The 17832-nt window shown below is 33.9% G+C and overlaps 1 pseudogene; it reads right to left on the minus strand.

Annotated features, from left to right (window-relative positions):
• Window positions 1–3769: 3769 nt before the first annotated feature.
• Window positions 3770–17832, minus strand: part of LOC100919553 — a 50745-nt pseudogene continuing 36682 nt past the window's right edge.

Here is a 17832-nt window from a genome sequence, read left to right on the forward strand (position 1 = left end):
AGATTATTACAGATCACAAAATAGAAAAATTTAATTATATCAAATTGAAAACTAATGCAGACAAGATTAGAAGGGAAGCAATAAACTGGGAAAACATTTTTATAATCAAAGGGTTTGATGAAGGCCTCATCTCCAAAATATATGGAGAATTGACTCTAATGTATAAGAAATCAAACCATTCTCCAATTGATAAATGGTCAAAGGTTATGAACAGACAATTCTGAGACAAAGAAATTGAAACTATTTCTAGCTATATAAAAAGATGCTCCAAGTCATTATTAATCAGAGAAATGCAAATTAAGACAACTCTGAGATACCACTACACACCTGTCAAATTGGCTAGAATGACAGGGAAAGATCATGCTGAATGCTGGAGGGGATGTGGGGAAACTGGGACACTGATGCATTGTTGGTGGAAGGGAATACATCCAGCCATTCTGGAGAGCTAAGGAGGGGAAAAATTGGAACAAAAGGTTTGGCAATTGTCAGTGCTATAAAATTACCCGTACATATAACTTGTAAATAAAAAGCTATAATAAAAAAATTATAATTCAATTACTATTACTGACTTGGGGCATATTTGGGTGGGATATGATTGTTCTGCCTTGCTAATATTATTGTGAAAATAATTATTCTTTGTCCACTTCTAATTGGTGGAAAAACTTTTAGTCTTAAATATTTGTTTCATTTTTCAATATATTTTAGATATCAGATTTTTACCAACAACATTTGATATAAAGAATTCTTTAATACTGACTTATTCTAGCTGCATTTCTTTTGTTTATACAAAAAGCCTTTAAATTTTATAGAAGTGAAATTATTAATTTTTGGTTTTTTAATCAATTCAACACATTCTTTAGTTGTGATATACTTTGTATCATGAAACAACCATCTATTTTCCTTTTCTTAAAATTGATGACCTTTTATTGTGATGACCACGTATTTTAAAATCAGCCAGAATCAGGAATTCAGATTAGGGGAAAATCGTCAATCTTTATTCTCAGTGAAGAAAGATCAGAGGTGGAAGAGAATGGGCAATAGCAATGTGTGCAGCTGAGTCAAGAAGCTAGCTAGACCAGAAGCCACACGATCAGCATCTACCAGCATAGAACCTAGGCTCAATCTCTCCCAGCCTCTCTTCCTGTCTCTCTGCCTCCACTCACCAAAATCGTCATTTCCTATACAATACATCAGAATTTGCACAGAGAGTGGGCGGGGACCATTCTTTATCCAAGCATGTATATTAATAGAGTATAGTCCAATTACTATTTAGCCTCATGTGCTTGGGACCTCAGTGCATCAACTCAAGCCTCAGCCCATTACATTTTATATTTAGATAATTTATCTATTACAGCTTATTTTATTACATAAAATAATGTACAATTGAAATTGATTTTTTGCCAGACTGGCTTTCAGTTTTACTAGTAGTTCTTGTTAAATAGGGAATCTTCTCAGAGTATTTTGGGCCTTTCATATTCATTTAGCTATATATCTTGTGTTTATGTAATTTTGCGATACTGATATACTTTTTCTTTTTTTAGCCAGTGCCAAATGATTATTATGACTTTATAATAGAAAGCTTGATTATTTCAGTCCCTTTTAAATTCAACATTTTTCATTATTTCCCTCAAAATTATATGCCATTTATTTCTTCCCCCAATTTTTTTCATTATTCTGTTTAAATCTACAAAATAAGTCCTTAGAAGTTTGACTGGTAAAGTACCAAATCTGCACACTATTGCAGATTATACCATCACTTTAATTATATTGGCATAGCCTAACCATAACTAATACATACTTCTTCAAATATTTGTCTTCTTTTATTTTCTGCTGTAGAGGTCTTTGTAATTGGACCACAATTGTATGCACTGGATTTGACTCAACAAGTTGACTCAGATATTTTGTGCATTTTAAGTTATTTTAAATGTATTTTTCTATTATCCTTTGTTAATAATTTATAGAAATGAAGTTTTTTCAGATTTATTTCTTAAACTACTAATTTAGTAAAACTTGATCAATTTCTTTTCTGAACTTTTCAATATGTTTTCTGTATTCATGGAATAGTGTGAGTGTAGGCCAAATTGGCTTCTTGGTATAAATCCCCCACCTCTATTCCCAACGCTCTTCTCAGAGGAGCTATATTAAATGATCCAAAATTCCCTCTATCTTTTATGGCTGTGAACGCACAGGTAGAGAGAGTGCTCTAGAACAAAATATCAGGGTTAAATTAATCTTCTTCCATCCTCTCAATTTTCTTATTTCCAATAAGTAAGTTGAAAAGTAGAAAAAGATCATAATTAACAATGAAATACTGAATACAAATTGATTTTCTCATGCCCCGAAAGAAAGGCTTCAGGGATTTAATGAGGGAGGCTAAAAAAGGAAAAAAGAACATGATTACTACAATGGAATGTAGAGTCCCAGGTAGTTCAACAGGAAAACTTCTATCCTAACATTTTTCATTCCCGGTCTGCCCAGGCAGACTTGTTCCTGAGTCCTAGTGCCTTTTATTTTGGTGATTAGTTCTGCTTGCATTTTTACTCTTCCAGCTCCATGAGCCTCCTCATGGCTTTTTTTTCCCCTGGCTTAATATATCTTCTTCACATTTCTTCAGTAATTGGCTTCCTTTTCAAATTTCTTTTCTGGACTCTCTAGAATTAACTTTTAAAAGTCATTTGGAAGTGTAGTCTATCTTTTGTGACTCAATCAAGGGATTAATTGGCACCTCATAAAGGTATCACCTAGCTGACCAAATTTTTACAGTTTAACACCTCATTAACTTGTTTCATTTCTGTTATTAGGCCTATGAAAGACCAATTCCTTTATATATGTAAATCACCTATGTAATTTGTGGATAGGAATAGTTTTGTTGCCTCTCTAATGTTATTTCATTAATTTCTTTTTCTTGCATATTTCTATAGCTAGCATTCTAGTACTATGACAAATAATAATAGGGAATTTTTCTCCCTTTCATTCTGGATTTGCTATAAAAGCTTCCAGTAATCCTCATTTCAAATGATAACAGGCATTAGTTTTACACATATACTTCTATCATATTAAAGAAGGATCGTTTCAATGAATATGATTTGTAGGCTTTAGCACTGTGTTTTATTGAAAGCTATTGTGTGTGTTTGACTAATGTTCTATTGTTTTGTAAATTGTGTGACTATTTCTGTTAATTATGTACCCACTTTTGATCATCTTGAATTTCATTTAACTTGATTATTTTTTTTTGATGTTTCCTGTCATTTTAATTAAGACACGTGTGAGTGAGCAGCCCCTGTGGGCTGTGTTCTCCCTCCCCCATGCCACTCCAGCAGCGGGGCAGATGTGGGGTTAGAATCAAGGCCCCGGTGCCCAGGGGAAGATTATTGCTGACCTCTTCAATGTGAGAAAAGTTAAAAGGCCACAGGCCTGTGGTTGGGGCCAGCCCTGAGTATTCCCTTTCCCCAGACAGGCTGGCCCAGGGGATAAGGGGGTATGTCCAGCTCAAGCTGCACTCCCATCCTCAGGACTGTGCTGTGGTAGTGGGCAAGGAAGCCCCTGTAGTTAGGTATAAGGTACAGGGAGGGGGGGTGGTCGTGGTCCCTGTGTGCCAGTTCGTAGGAAGAGGGGAGGGTCCGCTTATGTCCCTCTGCTCTAGCCAGGTCCTGTGACCCACCAGCAGAGATGTGATCCGCAGACCCTCTGACCAAATAGAATGGCTGCCCTCAGTGCAGCCCCGAGGCACTTTGGTGGTGGGCGAGGGCTGGAGTCAGGCCAGCCTGGCTCAGTTCACCTTGACTTTGGGCACCCCTTTCTGCTGGGCAGTCCTTGGCAGCCACTTGCCTTTGGTGTACGATTGGTACCAGAAGTTGGAGAAGAGCACAAGTAAGATGGTCCTGTACATCCAGATGAGGTGAATGATTACAGGGTACTGGTAGTCACAGCTGGGCAGGAAGTAATACTGAGAGATGTGCAGCAAGACCAGCACAAACTGGATCAGATGGATGGCTGTCATGTGCTTCCACCAGAGATAGGGCTGGGCGGCCAGGCCCAAAGTGGACAGCCCATAATAAAGGTACATGATCACATGCACAGAGGAGTTCACCGTGGCATGAAAGGAACCCATTCCTCCTGGGGCCACCCTAACGCCCCACCACCAGCTCCAGGGTTGATTGATGAAAGACATGCAAGAAACTCACCTGGCCATTCTTCTTTTGAAGAATCAAGATTACTGTGTCCATCAACTCGATGAACTTGGAGAAGAGAAAGAGCTAAGCCACACAAACCATCCAGAGGGCCTTTGCGTTCTGGGAATAGTCCATAGGGTCACAACGCCATGTGTAGGTGCTCGGCCAGCCAGACATCAGGAACTCATAGACTATGTAGAGGAAGAGAACTACCAGAGAGAAGTTGTATACGACTATGAAGCTGTGAAACTGGAATGGCTTTCGATTGGCCATCAGCTGGGGCCCAAGGGACAGCACAAAATAGATATAGCCAACAAAGATGGAGGTCATGAGCAACGGGGTGTCCATCAGAGGGTAGTCCTGCAGCCGGGGTCTGCTCTCTTCTTCAACTGTTCATTAAGGACTCCATCCTGGCTGCATTGGCTGGCCAAGCGAGTGCACTCAGAACTCTGCGGGGCAGGCGGTGGGATGGCCGGACTGGCAGGGACCGGGGGTGGGGAGGAGGGGGTGGAGGCAGAGCAGCTACCAGAGGGCCAGGCCACAGAGAGCAGGAGGAGGGCACACCCTGGAGTCCAATGGTGGGTAGGTCAGGACATCAGTCAGTCAGTCAGTCTCAGGGCCAACCCGGCCACCACTTCCTCCACTGCCTCCTCCATTTAACTTGATTATAATAGTTTCCATTGGTGGCTATACATTTTTTTTAAAGTTTCAATAAATATTTACTAGTGATATTCATATGAAGACATATTTGAAGATTTTTAAAAAGACATTATCCCTGTTCTTGATGGAGCTTACAACATATATAGAGGTATTTCAGGAATAAAATTAATAGGATTTTGCAAATTATTGTACGTTGGGGAAAAAGAAAAGAATAAAAAATAGATTTTGAGGGTTGCTGCTTAAATATGACATTTAAGATGAAGATACTGGTTTGGAGGATTCAACAAAAGGATGATATTGGAGAGTTAGGACATTCAGGGGAGATGTCCTACAGGCTATGGAAAAATGCTTGATTGGATCTCAGTGATTTGTGACTTGTACAGAATCATACAGCTGGTAAATGTCTGAGATTGAATTTGAACTCAGTACTTCCTGATTACAAATCTAGCCTTCTATCCACTGTGTCTCCTTGCTATTCTCTTTTTTCTTAATATTATTCTTTGCTGCTTGTTTCTATGTTTCTAGCTACATTAGCCTATTGGATAGAGAGAAGAGAGCAAGAAGGATATGGCTAAATGACTTCAGTTGTCTTGAAGGAGAATTAATTATAATTATTACCTCTCCACACAAATAAAATCAGATCTAATCAACTGGAAAAATGTCAAATGCTCATGGGTGGGGCCAAGCTAATATAATAAAAATGACAAACTTACCTAAAATAATCTACTTATATAGTGTCATGCAAATCAAACTCCCAAGAAATTATTTTACAGATCTAGGAAAAATAATAACAAAGTTCATCTGGAAGAACAAAGAGTCAAGAATTTTGAGGGAGTTCATGAGGGAAAAAATGAAAGTGACCTAGCTGTGCCAGACCTAAAACTATATTATAAAGCAGTGGTCATCAAAACCATTTGGTACTGGCTAAGAAAGAGAATAGATAGAAAATCATCCCCAGGAAAATACACCATGATTAAGTAGAATTTATACCAGGAATGCATGGCTGGTTCAATATTAGGAAAACTATTAGTATAATTGACCATATCAATAACCAAATTAACAAAAAAAAAGATCATCTCAATACATGCAAAAAAAAGCATTTGTTGAAATCCAAAATCCATTCCTATTAAAAAACACTTGAGAGTATAGGAATAAATGGTCTTTTCCTTAAAATAATCAGTAGCATCTATTTAAAATCATCAGTAAGCATCTTATGTAATGGGGATAAACTGGAACCATTCCCAATAAGATTAGGAATGAAACAACATTGCCCTCTATCACCATTACTATTCAATATTGTATTAGAAATGCTTGCTTTGGCAATAAGAGCTGAGAAAGAAATTAAAGGAATTAGAGTAGGTAATAAGGAAACCAAATTATCACTCTTTGCTGATGATATGATGTTATACTTAGAGAACCCCAGAGATTCTACTAAAAAGCTATTAGAAATAATCCACACCTTTAGCAAAGTTGCAGGATACAAAATAAACCCACACAAGTCATCAGCATTCTTATATATCACTAACAAAATACACCAGTTAGAGTTACAAAGAGAAACTCCATTTAAAGTAACTACTGACATAGAAAATATTTAGGAATCTAGCTGCCAAGGGAAAATCAGAAACTATATGAGCAAAACTACAAAACTCTTTCCACACAAATAAAGTTCATGTCCTAGGCATAAAGAATGAGATTATAAATAAATTGGAAGAGCATAGGATAGTTTATCTCTCAGACCTGTGGAAGAGGAAGGAATTTATGACCAAAAAAGAACTAGAGATCATTATGGATCACAAAATAGAAAAATTTAATTATATCAAATTGAAAACAAATGCAGACAAGATTAGAAGGGAAGCAATAAACTGGGAAAACATTTTTATAGTCAAAGGGTCTGATAAAGGCCTCATCTCCAAAATATATAGAGAATTGACTCTTATTTATAAGAAATCAAGCCATTCTCTAATTGATAAATGGTCAAAGGATATGAACAGACAATTCTGAGACAAAGAAATTGAAACTATTTCTAGCCATATGAAAAGATGCTCCAAGTCATTGTTAATCAGAGAAATGCAAATTAAGACAACTCTGAGATACCACTACACACCTGTCAGATTGACTAGAATGACAGGGAAAGATAATGCGGAATGCTGGAGGGGATGTGGGAAAACTGGGACACTGATGCATTGTTGGTGGAATTCTGAATATATCCAGCCATTCTGGAGAGCAATTGGGAACTATGCTAGCTATCAAACTGTGCACACCCTTTGACCCAGCAGTGGACCCATATATGCAAAAATTTTTGTAGCAGCCCTTTTTGTAGTGGCTAGAAACTGGAAAGTAAGTGGATGCCCATCAATTGGAGAATGGCTAAATAAATTGTGATTTATGAATATTATGGAATATTATAGCTCTATAAGAAATGATCAGCAGGATGATTTCAGAAAGGCCTGGAAAGACTTACATGAACTGATGCTGAGTGAAATAAGCAGGACCAGGGATAAGAATTCAGTGTTTGACAAAAGCTGCTGGGAAGATTGGAAACTAATATAGCAGAACCTAGGGATTGACCCTACTTAACACTGTACACCAAGATAAGGTCAAAATGGGTTTATGATCTAGGCATAAAGAATGAGATTTTAAATAAGTTTAGAAGAACATAGGATAGTTTACCTCAGACCTGGGAAGGGGGAAGGAATATGTGACCAACGAAGAACTAGAGATCATTATTGATCACAAAATAGAAAATTTTGATTGTATCAAGTTAAAAAGTGTTTGTACAAACAAAACGAATGCAGGCAAGACTAGAAGGGAAGCAATAAATTGGGAAAATATTTTTACAGTCAAATGTTCTGATCAAGGCCTCATTTCCAAAATATATAGAAAATTGACTCAAATTTATAAGAAATCAAGCCATTCTCCAATTGATAAATAGTCAAAGGATATGAACAGGCAATTTTCAGATGAAGAAATGGAAACTATTTCTAGCCATATGAAAAGGTGCTCCTTTTCATATGGCTAGAAATCATTGTTGATTGAAGAAAATAATTTACTAAAAATCAGTACTGAACAAATGGAAATGAATGACTCAATGAGACATCAAGAATCAATCAAGCAAAACCAAAAAAAGAAAAAAGAAAAAAAATAGAAGAAAATGTAAACTACCTATTTGGGAAAACAACTGACTTGGAAAATAGATGTAGGAGAGATAGTCTAAAGATTATTGGACTTCCTAAAAACCATGATGAAAAAAAGGGCCTGGATATTATTTTTCAGGAAATCCCAAAGAAAATTGCGCTGATGTCCCAGAATCAGAAGGTAAAATGCCCATTGAAAGAATTCACTGATCATCTCCTGAAAGAGACCCCAAAATCAAAACTCCAAGGAATATTGTGGCTAAATTTAAGAACTATTGGACCAAGGAAAAAATTTTGCAAGCCACCAGAAAGAAACAATTCAAATACTGATAAGTCCCAATCAGGATTACCCAGGACCTAGCAGCCTCCACCTTAAAGGGTTAAAGGGCCTGAAATCTGAGATTGTGAAAGGCAAAGGAACTTGGATTGCAGCCAAAAATAAACTACCCCACTAAATTGAGCATTTTCTTTTAGGGAAGAAAATGGACATTCAATGAAATAGAAAAATTTCATTTATTTCTGATGAAAAGACCAGAACTGAAGAAAAAAATTTAACCTCCAAATATAGAACTCAAGAGAAATATTAAAATGTAAAAATAAAAGCTCTCTTGAGAACTATATTTCTGTTATGAATACATAGAGAGTGCATGTACAGTTTGATTTTATTGTTATAATTTTAAAAAGAAACTAGAGGTGGAAAGGGAATTGTACCAGAAAAGGGGAAAGTGGAGGTAAAATGAGGGAAATTACATCTCACCAAGAGGCAAAAAAAAATCTGTTTCAATTTAGGAAAGAAAGGAGGGTGATGAAGATTGTGTGAATCTTACTCTCATTAGATTTGACTCAAAGAGAGAATATTAGATATTTTTGGTTTCACAGAGAAACTTCTCTCTCACTTTATAGGGGAAGTTTGAGGAGAAAAGGAAAAACAAAGGGGGAGGGTAATAAAAGGGTAAAGAGATATAGGGAAAAGTATAAGAAAAGAGGAGGGACTACAAGGGGGAGGCAAATGGTCCTCATAAATAAAATACTGGAGAGGAGTGAAAGGGGGAAAGGAAAGAGAAAAGCATAATTTGGGATAAAATGGCAGGGAATACAGAATTAGTAGTTTTAACGGTAAATGTGGACTGGAATGAACTCTCTCATAAAACAGAAGTGGATAACAGACTGGATTAAAAGCCAGAACCTTACAATATGTTTTTGTTGGTTTGTTTGTTTGCTTGTTTTGTTTTGTTTTGTTTATTTTATTTTTTATTTTTTAATGTTTTTAAATTTTATTTATTTTTATTTATTATAATAACTTTTTATTGAAAGAACCCATGCCAGTGTAATTTTTTACAACATTATCCCTTGCACTCACTTCTGTTCTAATTTTTCCCCTTTCCCTCCATCCCCTCCCCTATATGGCAAGCAGTCCTATGTATGTTGAATATGTTGTATTATATCCTAGATAAAATATATGTGTGCAGAACCAAACAGTTTTCTTGTTTCACAGGAAGAATTGGATTCAGAAGGTAAAAATAACCTGGGAAGAAAAACAAAAATGAAAACAGTTTACATTCATTTCACAGTGTTCTTTGGGTGTAGCTACTTCTGTCCATCATTGATCAATTGAAACTGAATTAGGTCTCTTTGTCAAAGAAATCCACTTCCATCAGAATACATCTTCATACAGGATCATTGTTGAAGTATATAATGATCTCCTGGTTCTGCTCATTTCACTTAGCATCAGTTCATGGAAGTCTCTCCAAGCCTCTCTATATTCATCCTGCTGGTCATTTCTTACAAAACAATAATATTCCATAACATTCATATACCACAATTTACCCAACCATTCTCCAATTGATGGGCATCTATTCATTCATTTTCCAGTTTCTAGCCACTCCAAACAGGGTTGCCACAAACATTTTGGTACATACAGGTCCTTTTCCCTTTTCAGTTTCCTTGGGGTATCCCCAATCAAAGGGAAATGACATTAATCTTTTGGGAAATTCCAATTCCTTCAGAATTTATTTTTCAAAAAAATATGTCCGTTTTCCATTTTTAACAACATCATTATTTTTTTCCTTCTTTGCCAATCTAAATTATTCCAAATTTTTTAAATTTCCCAAATTATTTGGAAAACCTTTCATATTGGTTAGCCCAACATTAAAATTTTGTTCATATCCTTTTCACCTTTGTAATTTGGTTTTTTTAAAAAAAGGTTTTTTTAAAATTTTAAAATTTTTCTTTAAATGTTTTCTAGTTTGTTGTTCCTTCAATCTTTTGATTGGTTTTGTTTTACAAAATTTTAATTTTTCCTTTTTTTTGATCAATAAGGTTTGTTATTCTTGGTCCAAAATTTTTCTCCTTAAAGTTGGAATAAATTTCTATTTTATTTTTTTTTAAATCCTGTTTTTTTTCAAATTTTAATTTGTTTTTTTTTGGTTTTTTAATTTCTTTTAATTTTTGAATAATTTCAGTTAATTTAGTTTTTTTCAAATTTTTTTTTCTAAAAGTTGGGTTTTGTTTGTCAAAATTTATTTTTAAATTTAATTTTTTCTTTGAACTAAGTTCATAATCTTTTAAATTTTTTTCCCAATAAAAAATTTTTGCCTTTTTTTATAATTAATTTAAAATTAGACCAATTTTTTTTTTTTCTTAATTTTTGGTTTTTCCTTTTATTCAAAATTTTTGTTATTTTTTTTTAAAAATATTTTTTAATCCCAGTTAGATTTAAAAATTAGTTTGGGTTTTTTTTTATTTATTTGTTTAGTTTCCTAAAATTTATTTTTTCCAATTTAAATGTTTTATTTGTTAAATTTTTTTTGTTTTTAAACTTGATTTTTTTTAATATTTTTAAATTTTACTTATTTTTAAAAGGAATTTTTTTTATTTTTTATTTTTTTGTTTAAAATCTGGGATTTTTGATTTATTTATTTTTACTTTTGTAAAGTTATGAATTTTTTTTTTTTTTTTGGGTTTCTGGGGTTTCCCTTAATATCTTAGAAAGGGGTGTTTGCTTTCCTCATTTTTTTCTGTTTTTTAATTCTTTTTCTTTTTGTGTAATGTTTCATAAATTTGAATAATTGGGATAGGGGACCTTGTTTACCCAATTTTCTGGGAAAGGTTCCTTTTTTTCCCCATTGATATGAATTATGATGGTTTAAAAAAATTTTTTTTTAAGAAAAAGCTTTTTCCTTTTAAATTTTTTTGGGGGGTTTTTTTTTAAAAATTTTTTCATTAAGGGATTAATTATGGTTTTTTTTTTTTTTTAAAACTTTTTAAAATAGTTTTTCTAATATTGAAAGCCCTGCATTCCTGGTATAAATTTACTTGGTCATGTTTTTTCCCGGGATGATTTTCTGTAATTTTTTTATTTTTTATTTGTTTTAAATTTATTCATTAGGGATATTTCATAATTTTCTTTCTTTTTCAACCTACCGGTTTAATATGTACCATGTCTGTGTCGTAAAGTGTTTGGTAGGACTTTCAATCCATATTTTTTCAAATAGTTTATATGATTGGAGTAAATTGTTCTTTAAATGTTTGGAAAATTCATGTAAACAATTGGTCCTAATTTTTTTTGGGGTGTTGGTTAAAGTTTTTACTTTTTTCTAAGATGGGTTTTAAGATATTTACTTTTCCTCTGTTAATTGGGGTATATTTTTGTTATTCTTTCATTTCATTTGTTGTCAATTTATTGGCAAAAGTTGGGCAAAATAATTTAATTTTCTCTAATTTTCTTCATTATGAAATTTTTTTTCATTTTAAGACTAAAATTTGATTTTTCCTTCCTTTTCTAATCAGATTTACTAAGGGCTTGTTTTTTGTTGGTTTTTTAGAACCAACTCTTAGTTTTATTAATTAATGTTTTTTTACTTTCAATTTTTTGATTCTCCTTTTATTTTTAGAATTTCAAGTTTAATGTTTGACTGGTGGGTTTTTAATTTGTTCCTTTCTAGCATTTTTAGTTTAACCAATACATTGACCCCTATTCTATTTATGCAATAGGCCTCTAGAGTTAAATTTTTAAAACTTTGGTTTCATCCCAGATTAATTTGTCTATGTTTGCTGTTTCACCCAGTCATTCTTTAGTAAGATTATTTGTTTCAATTATTTTTGGCTTTTTGCTTTTGTTAATATTTTTTTTGATTTGATTTTGGATGGTTTTTTTTTGCCTTACTGTTTTGGTTGTGTTTTGATGTTCCTAATTAGGGTCTTTTTTTTAGATTTATGAATTGTTGAAAAAGTAATTTTCTGTTCTATTTTTTGGTTTGTAAATTTATTTAACTTTTTTAGTATTTTTTTCTTTTGACTTTTGTGGTTTATTTATTTAATTTGAGAGTAAGGGGGATACTTTCTTATGTTTTTGTTTCTTTTTTCTTTTAACTTTTAAAATTTAGATGTATACCACCTGGTAATATATGTTTTTATATTGATATTGTTTCATTATTTCTTTTTAGCAAGATATATGTTCTTTTCTTTTTTTAATTAGATAATTTTGTTTTTTGATTTGGATCAGAATGGTATTCTTTTTGATTTCACCTGAAGTAGATTTTGCTCCAACCTGTTACCTTTTTACTCTGATGTATTCCCGTTAGGTGTGTTTTTAAAAAATATTGTAGGATTCTGGCTTTTAATCATTTCTAAGCTTTCTTATGAGTTTACCCTGTTCAATTTAAGGTTAAAATTACCCTTTGTTTATTGCCATCTTTTAACCCTGTTTATGCTTTTTCTCCCTTCTTTCCCCTTACCCTCCTTCCCAATATTAAACTTGTAGCACTACTTGTTTCTACAGCACTCTTTTTATATCCCTCCCTGCTGCCACCTTGGTTCCCCCTATCTTTTCCCTTTTCTCCAGTTTCCATATTCCTTTCTGCTTAGCTTTTCCTTCCCTTTTTCACTTTTCCCCTTTTCATTTTTAATGGATGAGAAAGGGTTAAATAAATTAAAATTCAAAATTTTCTTTAAAGCCAATTCTGATGGAGTAAAGATAACCCCAATATTATCCCTCATTCTTTCTTCTCAGAATAATAGGTTTCCTTTCTTTCATGGATGTAGTAACTTTCCTTTTTTTTACAATGTCTTTCTACCTCCAGTTTTGAACAAGGTATCATTATTCTTTTATACATTTTTACAGTAAAATATAGTTCCCAAGATTTCTTTTTATCTTTTTAGGTTTCTCTTGAGTTCTATATTTGTAGATCAAACTTTTTTTTAAGTTCTGTTTTTTCACCAAAAATAGGTGAAATTATCTTATTTTGTTGAATGACCATCTTCCTTGAAAAAAGATGCTCATTCTGGCTGGGTAAGTTATTTTTGGTTGCGTAACGAGTTCCTTAGCCTTTGGAAATATCATATTCCAGGCCCTTTGATTTTTAATGGTGTGATCCTGGGTGATCCTTTTTGGTTCCTCTATTTTGAATTGGTTTTTCTAGCCACTTGGGTATTTTTTCCTTTGTTTGAGGGTTCTGCATTTGGCCCCTATTTTTTGGTGTTTTGATTTTGGGATCCCTTTCGTGGTGATGATTTTTCAATGTCTATTTTACCTCTGTTTTTTGGACTTTGGGCAGTTCTTTTGATAATTTCCTGGAAAATAATGTCCAGACCTTTTTTTAATCATATTTTTTGGGGTCCAAAACCTGATTGGCTCTCCTAGACCTATTTTCCAGGTTTGTTGTTTTCCCAAGAAGGTATTTCACATTTTTCTCCATTATTTGACTTTTTGGTTTTGCTTGACTGATTTTTGTTGTCTCCTCGAGTCATTCAGTTCCATTTGTTCAATTCTGATTTTCAATGAAGTATTGTCTTCATTCACTTTTTTATATCTTTTTCTAATTGCCCAACTGTTTTGTTCTATGGAATTTTTTTCCATTTCGCCAATTTTATTTTTTAGAGAGCTATTTTCTGTTTCCAGTTCACAAATCCTATTTTTCAAGGATTTGATTTCTTTATCCTCTTTGTTAAATGAGTGGCATGACTTCTCCAGACTCTCTTGCTAAGCCTCCTTCTCCTTTTCCCATTTTTCTTTTTTCTCTCTTGTGAGAGCCTTTTTAATTTCTTCTATGAGATTCATCTGTGCTGAGCGACAGATGATCTCCTCCTTTGGGGATTCACTTGGAGACAGTCTCTTTTTAGTCTCCTCAGGGTTTAGAGTCTGTTCTCTATCCATGTAGAAACTGTCAATCATTAAGGTCCTTTTCAATTTTTTGCTCATTTTGTCAGAGAAGAATCAGAGACAAACTAGTAAAGAAAAAAGAAAAAAAAAAACTCAAATGGAATCTGCTTTTTCGGGGAGGGGCTGGGTGGTGCTACCGAACTTCCTCTACAGACTGCAAGGGGCAGCAGCAAGGCACTAGTAGGACTCTGCTGCCCCTGCTTGAGACTCTGAGAGAGTGTGCTGAGAAGCTGTGGGGGAAGGGTGGCCAGGTCCCGAGAAACTCCAGCTGTTTGGGGTTGTATTCTTGACCCCCGGTGTTTTTAGCTTCTCTACTGGGCTACTGACTTGCTGCCAGGGCAAAGTATCCAATGATGTAGCAAAGCTCTACCCGCAGAGACGGCTGAGATCATACCCCTTCCTTCCTGCAGTTTGCTTGGCTGTGAGCTGCCTGCAGAGCTCTCACTGCCGCTGCCTGCCCTCAGCCTGTGCCTGATCTAAAACTGTCCCACCCTTGAGCAAAACAGACCTTTCCTGTCGAATCTCAAGGATATCTTCTCTTGGTAATTATTTGTGGATTTTTTTTTCAGTCAAGCATTAATTCAGAGGCTTGTCATGAATTGAATTCTGAGAGAAAACGTGGAGTTTACACAGCTGTGTGCCTCCTCTCTGCCATCTTGGCCCTACAATATGTTGTTTATAAGAAATAAGTAATAATTAGGAGTTATTTTGCCCAACTTTATGCCAATAAATTTGATAACCTAAGTGAAATGGAGGGATAGTTACAAAAATGTAGATTGCCCAGATTAACAGAAGAGGAAATAAATGATTTAAATAGTCCCGTTTTAGAAAAAGAAATAGAACAAGCTATTAATCAACTCCCTAAGAAAAAACCTCCAGGGCCAGATGGATTTACATTTGAATTCTACGAAACATTTAAAGAACAATTAACTCCAATAGTATACAAACTATTTTTAAAAATAGGAAAGAAGTCCTACCAAATTCCTTTTATGACACAAACATGGTACTGATGCCTAAACCAGGTAGGATGAAAAGAGAGAAAGATAATTATAGACCAATTTCCCTAATGAATATAGATGCAAAAATCTTAACAATAAAATTAGCAAAGTTATTACAGAAAGTCAACCCTAGGATAATACACCATGACCAAGCAGGATTTAAACCAGAAATGCAGGGTTAGGTCAATATTTGCAAAGTTATTAGCATAATTGACTATATCAATAACCAAACTAACAGGAACCATATAATTATCTCATAGATGTAGAAAAGGCATTTGATAAAATCTAACATCCATTCCTATTAAAAATACTAGAGTATAGGAATAAAAGGACTTTTACTTAAAACGATCAGTAGTATCTATTTTGTTTTTGTTGTTGTTTTTAATTAAAGCTTTTTATTTTTTAAAGCATAGCATGGGCAATGCTTTAACATTAACCCTTTAACATTAGTTCCAATTTTCCCTCCTTTGCCTCATGACCTCCCTTAGATGGCAATTAGTCCAATATATGTTAAACATGGTAAATATATGTTAAATGTGATATATACATACATAATTTATACAATTATTGTGCTGCACAAGAAAAATCAAATCAAACCAGTAAAAAGAAGAACAACAACAAGAAGAAAATGTAATCAAGCAGCAATGAAAAGAGAGAAAATGCTATGTTGTGAAGCACATTCTGTTCCCACGGTTTTCTCCCTGGGTGTAGATGGCTCTTTTCATCACTGTACAACTGGAATTAGTTTAAATCATCTCATTGTTGAAGAGAGCCACATCCATCAGAGTTCATCATCATATAATCTTTTTGTGTTGGTTATGATGATTTCCTGTTCTACTCATTTCACTTAGCTTTTAGTTCATGTGTTTCTCTAGGCCTCCCTGAAATCATCCTGCTGCTCATTTCTTATAGAACAATAATATTCCATAACATTCATATACCATAATTTATTCATCCATTCTCCAATTGACAGGCATCCATTCAGTTTCCAGTTTCTTGCCACTACAAAAAGGGCTGCCATTTTTGCTCATGTGGGTCCCTTTGCCCACTTTAAGATCTCCCTGGAACATAAGCCAGCAGAAACACTGTTGGGTCAAAGGATATTGCAGTTTGATAACTTTTTAAGCACAGTTCCAAATTGGAAATCCGGAATGGTTGAATCTGTTCACAGTTCCACCAACAATGTATCAGTGTCCCAATTATCCCACATTCCCTCCAACATTCGTCATTGTCTTTTCCTGTCATCTTAGATAATCTGAGAGATATGTAATAGTATCTCAGAGTTGTCTTAATTTGCATTTCTCTGACCAATAGTGATTTTAAGCACCTTTTCATATGACTAGAAATAGTTTCCATTTCTTCATTTGAAAATTTTCTGTTCATATCTTTTGACCATTTATCAATTAGAGAATGGCTTGAATTCTTATAAATTTAAGTCAATTCTTTATATATTTTAAAATGAGGCTTTCATCAGAACCTTTGAATGTAAAAATGTTTTCCTAGTTTATTGATTCCCTTCTAATCTTGTCTGCACTAGTTTTGTTTATACAAAAACTTTTTAACTTAATATAATCAAAATTATCTATTTGATTCAATAACGATAAATAAACTTCTTGGGTCACAAATTCTTTCTCCTCCACAGATTTGTTACCTGTGTAACAAATGTTACACAGGTAACATCTATCCTATGTTCTTCTAATTTGTTTATAAAATCATTATTTATGTCTAGATCATGAACCCATTTTGACTTTATCTTAGTATACGGTGTTAGGTGTGGGTCAATGTCTAGTTTCTCCGTACTGGTTTCCAATATTCCCAGCAATTTTCATCAAATAGTGAATTCTTATCTCAAAAGCTAGGGTCTTTGGGCTTTTCAAAAACTAGATTATTATAGCCATCAACTATTTTATCCTGTGTACTTAACCTATTCCACTGATCAATAGCTCTATTTCTTAGCTAGTACCAAATGTTTTTGATGACCACTGCTTTATAATATAGCTTTAGATGTGGTACAGCTAGGCCACCTTCATTGGCATTTTTTTTTCATTAGTTCCCTTGAAATTCTTGGCCTTGTTTCCTTCCAAATGAATTTTGTTATTTTTTTCTATGTCAGTAAAATAGTTTCTTGGGAGTTTAATTGATGTAACACTAAACAAATAGATTAGTTTTGATAGCATTGTCATCTTTATTATATATATTTACTCGACCTATCCAAGAGCACTTGATATTTTTCCAGTTATTTAGATCTGACTTTATTTGTGTGGAAAATGTTTTGTAGTTTTGCTCATATAGTTCCTGACTTTCCCTCGGCAGATAGATTCCCAAATATTTTATACTGTCGACAATGGAATTTTTGTATCTCTTGGGTTTTGGATTTTGTTAGGATGTTAAAAATGTTAAATTTATGTGGATTTATTTTTTCCTGCTACTTTGCTAAACTTGTAGATTATTTCTAAAATTTTAGTTGGTTCTCTAGAATTTCCAAGCATCAATCTTCGCAAAGAGGATAATTTGGTTTCCTATTCCTCAATTCCTTTAATTTTTTTCTTTAATGCCAAAGCTAGCATTTCTAATACTATATTGAATAGTAATGGTGATAGTTGGCACACTTGTTTCACCCTGAACTTATTGGAAATGGTTCCAGTTTATCCCTATTACATATGACAGTAGTATCTATTTAAAACCATCAGCAATGGATGCCCATCAAT

The sequence above is a fragment of the Sarcophilus harrisii genome, chromosome 2 (assembly GCF_902635505.1).
Source record: "Sarcophilus harrisii chromosome 2, mSarHar1.11, whole genome shotgun sequence".
NCBI lineage: Eukaryota > Metazoa > Chordata > Mammalia > Dasyuromorphia > Dasyuridae > Sarcophilus > Sarcophilus harrisii.